Genomic DNA, 10,000 nt, shown 5'->3' on the forward strand with positions numbered 1-10,000 from the left:
CCTGCGGTCCTACAGTAACCTGTCTTTCGTTCTTTTTATGCCAAACCTTTTCTTCGCTTTTCCTTGCCTCGTTTTCACGTCTTCTAAGGAAAATTTCTTTAAATCACCGATTCCTTTCCTCAAATCCTTGACATTTCCTTCGTCCGTTTCTTCTCGATCCTTCCCTTTTCTTACCAACATTTTCTTTGGTCCTTTGCTGAAGGGTCCTGTAACCTGTCGGTTCGTACTCTTCCTACCAAACCTTTCTTTCTTCCGTCCTTGACTGTTAGTCTTCATGCCTTCTAGTGAAAATTTTCTTATTTCCCCGATCCTTTTCCCCAAATTCTTGACATATTCTGCTTCCGTTTTCTCTCAAGCCTTCCATTTTTCTGCTATCATTTTCTTCGGTCCTTTCCTGAAGGGTTCTCCTCGTACCTCCATCGGGTGTAAGGGAGCTTCCTTGATACACTCGTTGGGGTTTTCAGCCATCAGATATACTTGATATACATGGCAAAACTGGCTCATGCCTTTATGCATGCTAATCCAGAAAAAGTGTTTCATTATCTTCTCTGTCATGTTCCTTATCCTCATATATCTTGTCTTTTGCGCTATTGTGATCACCTGTCTTCTCAACGGTGTGGGCATTAATATTTGCCAATATATTCCCAATTCGTCATTTCCATTGGCGGGTCTATGCCTCCTCATAAGCAACCCATACTTAAGATAATGATAGGCCGGAGACTGCTGTGCCTCCGTCTCATCCACCACACAGTACAATAACTCGGTTAACATTCATCCTTCCGTTGTAATCTTATCTGCCCTTTCCTACTCACTTGTCCGAATTCTAATATTGAATTTTCTATTTCTTTAAAGTCCATTTCTTCTTTGTCTACTTGCGTGCTCGTCTGTTGCTCCTTTTTGCTCGGGTTTACTCTTGAGTTCTCTTCTTGCGTATCATCAAGGGAATCCTCTTCTTCAGAAAACAAATCTTCTAAGTTCATCGCTCCTTAAATTTCTTCTTCTTCTTCTTCGGTTGCCACTTCATTCTTCATACTCCTAGTCGTAACACCACTAGGAAACAGAGACGTGTAGTTCTTCTCGAGTCTAGTCGTAGGACTATACTTCAAAGGTTTTTCCATTACAATTGGACAAGGCAAGAACAGTGCTCCACCCACCTCATCACCCAACAGGACATCTGCTACTTCGACAGCCATTGAATCCTTTAGCGCAAAGTCAAAATTAACTGTCACCAACTCGCATAACAGTTTTTTGGGGCTCAAGCCATGTCATCCTGATGGAAGCTTCCTATAGACAGCTTTCTGAGGGATATTTGGCTACAGTGATACTCCCAGAGAATTGACCATAGGTCTCCAGAATTCCAACTCCTTGCGCGAGTATCCTTAAAATTTTCCTTAACGATATCGCATGATATCAGGGGACGTATATCTCGATACGATACATGGCAATTTTCAACCCGAATAGAGTTTTTGCTCTGAGGGGGAGGTGTGGCGAAATTGAAGGGGAGCCGTTATCAAGGTTACCCTTCCTCCCCTATTATTACAGGACCCAAAATGGCAGCTCATTCCTTTTTCAGTAGCGCTTTCGCACGGTGTATCTCCGTGCTTGCGCTAGTGTTCTAGACCGCTATTTTGAGGAATTTATCATGCATTCCCCAGCATCTGCTGCCTCTGGAAAGGTGAATATTTAATCTTTCCTGTGTATAATTTTTAGCTCCCTTCTCACAGTGAAATTAGCAAAATTTTAATGTGTTTATCGGAGCATAATCAGTAACAGGTGGCGCCATTTTGGACGCTGTCGTTCGTCATACATGCTTTATTTTGTTAGCAGAATGACCTTCCCGGTATTTAGTGTTAATGAATTATAGCTATTTAGGCAAAATTATACTAGTGAAAATAAGATCATACACATATTTTTCCTCTTCCTTAAATGTATCGATCGCATACTTTAGAGTTTCAGTGATATAGCGTAGCCAAGATCTCGCCCTGCGCTAGGCAAACCTTGCCTACGCGCTTTAGTATACTTTCATACATTATCCCCGTTTACCCTCGTGTATCGTTTTATCAATACAGCAGGAGATAGTATATCTCCTAGAATTAATTATATAATTCGAAACTCGTGTCTTTCGGAGATTTAAGGGTAAACCCACCTTCCCTCTGAGTGCCGCCATTAGGCGACAACCCTATCTTGGTCTTGCCATAGAGTAGTATACTCCGGCTTGACTAGGCTAGTGTTTTTCTGTCTTACCCCTTGCCGGCGAGTATCCCGGCTTGGTTTTACGACAGTAACAGAGTATGCAGTCTTTATGGCGACAACTCGGCTGCCGGGGGAGTAGTCACTCCCCTGCTGGCTTACGGTTGCAGGCACAGGAAGCCTAGCTTCCCTAGCCCGCATCCGAAGTGGTAGTACGATGCTGCCACCTTCTCCCTTGCAGTCTAGAAGACAAGTCTTGTTTCGGCAAGGTCCTGGGCTGAAGAATCGATATTCTTCTGCCACCCAGGATGGCGCCGATACTGAAACGATGCTCCTTTTGTGACTGGAACTGACTGCCTTCTCCCAACAGCCATCGCATGTCTTTGGCTGGTGTCCTACAATCTCCCTGCTTGCCGGATAGACTGTGGCGCCGGCCGGGCTCCTACATAGGCGGCTTGATAGCCCCTCTGACCTTCCCCATACAAACGCAAGGCTCCGGGAATGGTTGTGCCGGCCATGATGTCTGCTGGTGGGAGACCCTTTGTCTTTGAGTGTTCTTCAGTCCTCCCTTGGACTGCCATCCACATCCCTGAAACCAGCAATAGCCGGCAGCAGATCTTGTGGCTGGGTGGAAGCTAGAATGAATCATTCCCCCCTTCCATTTGAACCCTCATTCTGGAGGAAGGCAGTAGGGGTCATAATACCTACACCCTTATTCATTGTACTAAACTATATTAATAAGGCAGCCCTTCTCTCCATGCTTTCTCTCTCTCTGTCGGCTAATGCCGTCAGGTACTAACCTAGCCGGCAGCGTGCTGGCTAGACTGGTGCCGCCAGGTACTAGCCTAGTCGGCAACATGCCGGCTGAACTACAGTATATGCTTATACAGTAGCCAGTATTTCTGCAGTATAGTACATACTGCAGGCAGAAAACTATAGTATATATTATACAGTAGCTTATATTTTCCAACATACCCTGTGTATCCTTTCACAGTCTATTGCTGAGACCAATCTTATATTGAAGTGCAGTATTCCTTCAATACACTGATGAAAGTCATCAGATCATCATTTACCCCACAATATTAATACTTTTTATGAAATGGTCAGTGCTAGTATACACTAATTCTAACTCTAGAAGTTAGAACCCTTCTCTTTTGATTTTCCTTTAATAAGGAAATTCTAATATTAATGTTGTGGGAGGTCACAGCAATTGGCTGGACAGGAGGCACAAGTATGTGTCTTTCCTATTTCCTTTCTAGCTTACTATCCTAAGCTATAATGGTTAAGACCAAAAAATTAAACGCATGACATTTTTTATTTATCAAGTGTGATAAATTACCGTATACTCATTTCAATTTCCTTTCTTTACAGGAGGAGCAGAAAGTGAAGTGTGAGGTGATCTACTGTAACCACAAAAGTAGGAACTTTTATGGTCACACTATGTGCAGATCTCATGCCGCCTGCGTTGTTACAACCGAAACCTTGAGGTATTGGGACCCCAAGGACTGCAACGTCTGCTCGGCCTTGGTGGCCGAGGGTTTCGGCAACACCAACTCAACGGAGTCGAGGGATGCAGCACGCGAAAAGCTTTGGAAATTGGTACGAGGGTTCCAAAAGAACTCTCATGGACCGTACCTTCCTAACAATAGTATGCAAAGCTTGCTGTTCCCGAAGGCAACAGCTGATGCCGTCGTACCCCAGGCACGACACAGGCCTCCCTGCGTCCAGATCGCAGTCGAGGCTGATGTCACTAAAGCATTGCAAGGCATGGACATCAACCAAGAGGAAAGGATGTGTGAAGTGTCCACGGACACGGAGAAGGATCTCCTTCGGGACGATCCTGAAGAAGAGTCTACTCTACCACCCGGAGGAGATGAAGACTATGACTCAACGGAAGCGGAGGAGCCACCTATGCCTGTGCCGGCAGCAGAGCCGACACCGTCTACGTCTTCGGCTCCTACACCGTCTACGTCTTCGGCTCCTACCCCTCCATTGGATGCAATGGGTCAGGCAGTTTTGGCCCACATTACCACCCTAATGGAGAATCTACGTAAGGAGAACGTAGAAAGGGAAGCAAAGATGACGAGAGAGTTCCGCGAAGAGACTCAGACCGTCACCTCCCAAGGGTCTTACAAGCGACCCAGAGTACAGGACCTGCCACCCTGCTCCGAGACCAATTCCTGGAGGTATGCGGAGTTTATGCGGATCACCAATGGCAAATTCTACATTTTGGAGAAGTTTTGAGCCGTCCACCTGGACGATATTGAGTTCTGGCCAAATTTCAATGCTTACCCGGAGTGTTTCATCCAGCTGAATCGTGAACCAGTGTCGAAAGAGGAGACGGAACCAAAGGAGGTCATGGTATTCGACCACGACAAGGCACAGGCTCTCTTGATGAGTAGCCTGAAGAAGGCAGGTTATACCAACTCACGAGTTTCTGCACTGAGCAAGAAACACCCTACCTTTCTTGCTCCTTCTTCGAGAGCCTTTCACTTCACGTCAAAGGCTTTTCAGAGTGTTGCCAAGGCGGTTGACGCAGGCAAACCATGCCCTACACTTGAGGAGTATAGACCTCTGTCTCTGGCCTTGCCCACGGATGGGAGGGAATGGAAGAAGGTCCATCTAACCTTCTCAGTAGGAAAACTTGATGCAGATATCGCGGGACAGCAGTTCAGCGAGAACCTACCGAAGCTATCAGACTTTCTCTTGCGAAGGGAGCAAGAGACAAAAGAGAGGCTAGCCACTTCTCTTTCCCTCCAGAACTGCATAGAGATGTGTGCAGGCCACAACAGCACCCCAGATATGCTCACGATCTTGGCCAAGATGCACATGGCCATCCTCGTAAAGGACCTGTATGCCTTCATGAAGGCCAGGAGAGCCTGTAGGGAGTTCGTGGTTGCTGCTACAATGGTGAAACACGAACCCAGGAAGCTGATTTCTTCCAGTATCTGGGGTAAGGACCTCTTCCCAAAAGAAGTGGTCCAAGAGGTAGTTGAGAAAGCCGCCACGGAGAATAGGAACCAAGTCTTCCCCGGATGCAGGTCCCCAACCCAAACGGAAGACAAAGAAGCCAAGACTACCTTCTCGGCCTACTCAGCAACATCCTACGGTCACCATGACAGCAATGCCACAAGTGGTTGCTCAACCACAGACCACCTTCTAAGTGGTGCCTCAACAGTTGGTTGCAGCCACCAGCTTTCAACCCAGGGTTTGAGAGGCACACTACTACCTTTCGTCCGAAAGGAATAGGTTCTCGACGGGGCTCCTCAAGACACCCCTCACAAGGCAGGGGAGGACACGGTCAGGGTGGCAAGCCCTCCGGACCACCTAAGCAATTAGATGCTACAGGTAGGAGGAAGACTCCAACACTTTTGGGATCGTTGGACCTTCGATCCCTGGGCCCACAGCCTAATCAAGAATGGACTAGGATGGAAATGGAGCAGATCTCCACCTTCATTTCCTCAATTCATCCAACACTCCACCCCCTTACTGGAAGAATATACCTTAGAACTCTTGAACAAGAAGGTTATAAGGAAAGCAAAATCCATCAAATTCCAGGGAAGGGTGTTTTGTGTTCCCAAGAAGGATTCGGACAAAGTCAGAATCATTCTGGACTTGTTGACACTCAACAAATTCATTGAGAACAACAAGTTCAGGATGTTAACCCTTCAACACATCAGGACCTTGTTACCGAAAGGGGCGTACACAGTCTCAATAGACCTGGCAGATGCTTACTGGCACCTTCTAGTCAGCCGTCCCCTCTCCTCCTACCTAGGATTCAAGCTACAGAAGACAAAGTATGTCTTCAGAGCCATGCCCTTCGGACTAAACATAGCCCCAAGGATCTTCACGAAACTTGCGGACGCAGTTGTGCAACAACTACGCCTAGAAGGCATTCAGGTAGCAGCGTACCTGGACGACTGGCTGGTGTGGACAACATCCAAGACTGCTTGTCTGCAAGCATCCAAGAAAGTGATCCAGTTCCTGGAACATCTGGGATTGAAGATCAACTTCAAGAAGTCTCAAGCTCAGGAGTTTCAATGGTTGGGAATCCATTGGAACTTGAAGTCACAACACCTCTCCATTCCACCAAGGAAGAGGAGAGAGATCGCAGATTCTGTCAAGAGACTACTGAAATCCGACAGGATCTCAAGACGCCAACAGGAAAGAGTACTGGGCTCTCTCCAGTTTCCAGCAGTAACAGACCCAGTGCTAAGAGCACAGCTGAAAGATGCGTCAGTAGTCTGGAGAAGATACGCATCAAATGTTCGAAGAGATCTACAGAGACCGGTACCTACCTTACTACGATCACTTCTCAAGCCGTGGTCAAAGGTCAAGAGCCTAACAAGAACCGTCCCCTTACAACCACCTCCCCCATCGGTGACCATCCACACGGATGCCTTGACGGAAGGATGGAGAGGTCACTCCCATCAAAGGAAAGCCCAAGGGACCTAGGCATCCCTGTTCAAGACCTTTCACATCAATATTCTGGAGGCCATGACAGTCCTCTTGACGCTGAAGAAACTATCCCCTCACAGATCAGCTCACATCAGGCTGGTCTTGGACAGCGAGATCGACCCATATCAACAACGTGATGTTAGCCATCTTTCATTCAGCAAAAAAGAAGAGATGGCACTTATCAGCAGTTCACCTACAAGGGTTCCGCAATGTGACGGCGGACACTCTCTCCAGGCTAAAGCCGATGGAGTCAAAATGGTCTCTAGACTTAGACTCATTCTCCTTCATCTTGGAAAAAGTCCCAGAACTGCAGATCGACCTCTTCGCGACGAGGGACAACAAGAAACTACCTCGATATGTAGCCCCATACGAGGTCCCTCTGGCAGATGTGACGGACGCCATGCCCATCGATTGGAACAGACGGACCCGGATCTACCTGTTCCCTCCAACGAATCTCCTGCTGAAAGTCCTCAACAAGCTGTGATCCTTCAAGGGAACTGCAGCAGTAGTGGCCCCCAAGTGGCTCAAGAGCAATTGGTTCCCTCTGGTGATGGAACTGAAACTGAGGCTGGTCCCTCTACCAAACCCAGCACTATCCCAATTGGTTCAGAAGTCGACTGTCTTCGCTTCATCACAGAGAACCCAAAACCTTCATCTCATGATTTTATCACCTTAGCAGTCAAGAAAAGATTTGGGATCTCGAAAGGCAGTATAGACTTCCTAGAAGAATACAAGTCAAAGTCAACCAGAAGACAATACGAATCTTCTTGGAAAAAGTGGGTTGCTTTTGTTAAAGCAAAAAGGCCGAAAGAAATCTCAATAGACTTCTGCCTGTCCTTCTTCATCCACCTTCGCAAGCAAGGCTTGGCTTACACCACAATAACTACGTGTAAGTCAGCTTTGACTAGACCTCTTCTATACGCCCTCCAGGTGGACCTGGCGAACGAAATCTTAAACAAGATTCCGAAGGCATGTGCTAGACTTAGACCAGCAGCCCCTCTGAAGGCCATTTCATGGTCTCTGGATAAAGTCTTACACTATGCTTCAACCCTGAACAATGAAGATTGTTCTCTCAAAAATCTAACACAAAAAGTGATATTCCTGTTCGCTATAGCCTCAGGGGCTAGAGTTAGCGAAATAGTAGCCCTATCAAGAGAAGAGGGCCATATTCAGTTCACAGAAGTGGGAGAACTGAATCTCTTTCCTGATCCTACTTTTCTCGCCAAAAACGAGCTACCCACCAAAAGGTGAGGTTCCTGGAGAATCTTCCCTCTAAAGGAAGATGTATCTGTATGTCCAGTAGAGTGTCTAAAGGTCTATCTTCATAAAACTTCAGACTTCAAGGGAGGACAGCTCTTCAAAACGAAACCTCAGGATCAAACTTATTCCTAAAACAACTGAGGGCAAAGCTCACCTACTTCATTCGCAGAGCGGATCCTGATAGTACACCCGCAGGTCATAATCAGAGAAAAATTGTTTCCTCAATGAACTTTTTTCAGTATATGGACTTTGAGCGTCTTCACTCATACACTGGTTGGGAATCCTCCAGAGTTTTTTATAAACATTATGCGAAGCAAGTGCACGCGTTGAAACATTTTGTGGTGGCGGCAAGTACTGTGGTGAAACCTGTCGTCTAGTGCTGCGATGAACAGTGAATTGATTGGGACTTTTCAATTCGGGTGAAAAGGTGTTGACACCTTCCAGTGCTATACCCTTTTATTGAGTGTTATCCTGGTGACACTAGGACTGTTCTTTTTTAGGTGCAGAATTATACCAATGGCATCAGTGCCATGTGTACATTTGTACATAGAGTTGATAGTTATCCAACATTTACAGTAAAATTATCTTAATAATTTTTCAACCGATTTGAGTGGCCACTAATCTTTTCTTCCCTTTCAGGTAGAAAATATTTTTATCTGTACATGCTGAATGTATATTTCTATTAAAAATTTTAATACACCTGTTCCATTTGATTATTGATTTAATAAAATGGTGAAAGTGTATTTGCTTCTTATTTTGCCACACATATAGCTAAAAAACTTAGCTGGATTCTTTTACTTATTTTCCTAAGTAAAGTTCATAATTAAGGTACTTAATCATATGAACAAAAAGATCTGAATGATATTTATATTTGTTCCTATATGAATACAAACCTTGTGCTTCTATTGTCAAGTACATTTCCCTGCAGGGGGCAGGAAGCCCTAACATTGTTCCATGCTTAGTGGTAATGACGTATAACGGGATCGTCATATATTTCAGTGGTCTGGATGACCATATACAATCGGACCCAGGGTTGAGGCACTTCTACAAACCCACAGATACAGTACTTTAAAGTAATTCTCTGGTAAGCTTTCATCAGGAAGACATGGCTTAAGCCCAAAAAACATATTTTGAGGCAAAGCGAAAAATCTATTTTTGGGTGAGATGGCCATGTCGTCCTGATGGACCCACCCTCCTTTTCTAAGAAAAGGATTATGTAATAATGCCTCCCGAAAGTACTATATCTGTAGCACCATGCTCAATGCTACAAGGAATGATCCGCCATTTTAGGCCCTGTAATAGTAGGTGATGGAGGGTAACCTTGATAACGGCTCCCCTTCAATTTCGCCACTCCTCCCCCTCAGAGCGAAAACTCTATTCGGGGTGAAGATTGCCATGTGTTGTATCAAGATATACGTCCCCTGATATTATGAGATATCCTTAAGGAAAATTTTAAGGATACTCGCTCCAGGAGTTAGAATTCTGGAGACCTATGGTCAATTCTCTGGGAGTATCACTGTAGCCAAATATTCCTTAGAAAGCTGTCTATAGGAAGCTTTCATCTGGACGACATGGCCATCTCACCCAAAAATAGATTTTTCGCATTGCTTCAAAATCCGTTTAAACCAGTGGTTCCCAGACTGGGGGGCGCGCCCCACTAGGGGGGCGTGAGGACGATACAAGGGGGGCGTGGTCATCTGCTCGAAATTACTTGTTTAATAGAATAATAAAAACATTAAAAGAACAAATATCTGTCATTACATACATGCATCCATCTCACTAAATTTGACCAGAAATTGTGCCTTAGTCTCATAAGTATTTCCAAATATTATATGCCATGTTTTCAAATTATCTATTCTTATAATTGCAACTCAATTTTGCCAATTTGCTAATGATCAAACTTTTTTTTCGCTCACTTTGAACCAAATGTTTCGTTTTTAGTTACTGGAATGTACTATTATTTGTTTGAGTGGCTTTCATTATTAAAATTTAATACAAACAGAAATCTGTTTTCCTGTACAATGCTAGGAAATAAATGTAAGAATCATTTCATATAAAAAAAAGAGAGGAGGGGTGGCGTACGGGTCTACTG

Source organism: Palaemon carinicauda, chromosome 9 (genome assembly GCF_036898095.1).
Source record: "Palaemon carinicauda isolate YSFRI2023 chromosome 9, ASM3689809v2, whole genome shotgun sequence".
Taxonomy (NCBI): Eukaryota; Metazoa; Arthropoda; class Malacostraca; order Decapoda; family Palaemonidae; genus Palaemon; species Palaemon carinicauda.